Below are 2,400 nucleotides of genomic sequence, written 5' to 3'. Positions count from 1 at the left end.
AGTGTAGAATTTATGCAGAAATTCCGAGTCAAGTGATTCAGAAGTTAGATTTAGATTCTGTAAAAAGCAATATGATGTACACACATTGTTTACAAATTAATAACAAATTCAATAGCGTTTAGACATTGTTCCAGTTTAGTTTTCATTTTGGTAGTAGACCGACCCAGTCTCTATTACGAAGATTCAGCGAGAAGATTGAGTAGAGGATTCGCCCCTGAGCCTGACAAACTCTAACGAAACCCAAGGAAAGGATTGACAACCCGTTCACTTGCACGCCGTCGAAGAATTCAATGCTCCATGTTCTCTGTAAACTTGTATCAATTTATATTTCATCTAATAAAGTCTGTTCTATTCGATAGATTCTTATGCAGCACTTTGGTAAATGAGCCGAAGTGGATTGATGCTGGTGTTTTCATTAAAACGTATTTAATTCAAATCTTTACAAGGAAACTTTGTTGAACACTTAGGCAAATTATCACCTCGAAAGAGTTTTAATTTGATTAAGGGCAACTATCCCGAAAGGGTTTTGTCGCGTTCAAAGCCAATTAATTAGAGGTTCCGACATTTATTTCATCTTTATAATTCGTACAAAGTTTAAAGTTGTTTCTTTGCTTAATGCAAACAAATATACCTGTTTACTTTTCTAAAGTACTAAAACGTTCCTGTTTTGCAAATTCAATCTTAAATCAGATATTTTCTAACATCTTCATATTCTAATCTAATTCTTATTCTAGCAATTTCAAAACCAAAACCGATTAAACGATTTTCCATATTATAAACCTTTAAAGTAAATTTAACCGATTATAAATAAGTTTTGTTCAAAAAATGTTCCCTGTGGGATCGATATCTTTTATTACTACAAGCGTATACCGTGCACTTGCGGAAATCGCTCAACAAGTTTTTGGCGCCGTTGCCGGGGAATGCCAAAATTTTTGACAAAATTTTAAATTTTTCGTGTTTTATTACGAATCTAGGTTTATTCATACTTATTCAAACTTTTATATTTTTAATTATTTTCAATTACTAACATATTTATTTTTCAAATTCTGTTTTGTAGGTAGTTTCGGTTCGTGCGAAATTTCAAGTTCATGCGCAGTTCTCGAAGTTCGGGCACGTCACCAGATCCTATTGACCCAGAAATTGAAAGAACCCTTAAAAAGAACAAGAAAGAAAAGAAAAAGAAAAACCAAACCCCAATAAAAACTAAAATTACCGAGCCAGAAGTTATGGCCACACTTATGGATTACGCTAGGCCAGGAGTGGCCGGTGTAACAAACAGTATAGTTAGACCCCAAATTAATGCAAACCAATTTGAAATTAAGTCTGCATTGCTTAATATGTTGCAAAATAATATAACGTTTTACGGGTTACCTAACGAAAATCCTAATACCCATTTGACAAATTTCTTAGAAATTTGTGACACTTTCAAAATACCAAATGTGACTGCAGAAGCAATCAATCTTCGCCTTTTTCCTTTTACTTTGAAGGATCGAGCCAAAGAATAGTTAACTTCTATGCCAGCCGCATCAATTGAGACTTGGGAACAATTAGCCCAAGCATTTTTATCAAAATTCTCCCCTTTAGCAAAAACCGCAAGAGTCATTAAAGAGTTAACATCTTTTTCTCAAAATGATAGTGAAACTCTTTATGAGGCTTGGGAACGTTTTAAAGAACTTCAACGTTTATGCCCACACCACCAATTGCCCGTTGAACTCTTAATGCAAACATTTTATAATGGACTAAATCCTACAACAAGAGGTTCATTGGACGCTATGTCTGGAGGGTTATTCATGAAGAAAACATCTGCCCAAGCAAGAGAACTTTTAGAGGAAATGGCAATCAACAGCAGTATGTGGCCCGCGGAACGTGGACACGTACCATTAGCGAAACCATCATCCTCAACAACATCATCAGTTAAAGGTATAGTGAATCTTGATCCAGTAGCGATGTTGCAAGCCCAATTTTCTGCCTTGTCGCACAAAATTGATAGGTTTATGGCACCGTGTGATCCTAATGGTCAACCAATCCAAACAGATGTGGATTACGAAGGTATGAGTGAGATTGAACAGGTAAATTTTGTCCAAGGGCAAAACCAAACTTATAATCCTTATTCCAATACATATAATCCTGGATGGAGAAATCATCCTAACTTTAACTGGAGAGACAATAATAATGCTAATGCTAATCAAAATCGTACTACTGATTATCAAAATCAATCAAGAGATTCGATTAGTACTTTATCTTCTAAAATCGACAAATTCATTGATGCGATGAGCGGAAAAATAAGTAATCACGACGATGGTTTTAAACAGATCGAGAATAAATTCGATCAGCTTATTAAAAACCAATCATCTAGCATCCATAATTTGGAGATTCAAATTGGACAACTCGCTAAATCAA

At 34.9% G+C, this 2,400-nt stretch overlaps 1 non-coding gene across 1 annotated transcript; it reads right to left on the bottom strand.

Annotated features, from left to right (window-relative positions):
* Positions 1 to 1,595: 1,595 nt before the first annotated feature.
* On the bottom strand, positions 1,596 to 1,702 carry LOC136204977 (small nucleolar RNA R71). Its single transcript, XR_010675787.1, has one exon. It is a non-coding gene; the product is annotated as a small nucleolar RNA R71 (small nucleolar RNA).
* Positions 1,703 to 2,400: the final 698 nt, after the last annotated feature.

This window comes from Euphorbia lathyris, chromosome 8 (assembly GCF_963576675.1).
Source record: "Euphorbia lathyris chromosome 8, ddEupLath1.1, whole genome shotgun sequence".
In the NCBI taxonomy this organism is placed as follows: domain Eukaryota; kingdom Viridiplantae; phylum Streptophyta; class Magnoliopsida; order Malpighiales; family Euphorbiaceae; genus Euphorbia; species Euphorbia lathyris.
This window is presented reverse-complemented; position numbering and strand designations above follow the sequence as displayed.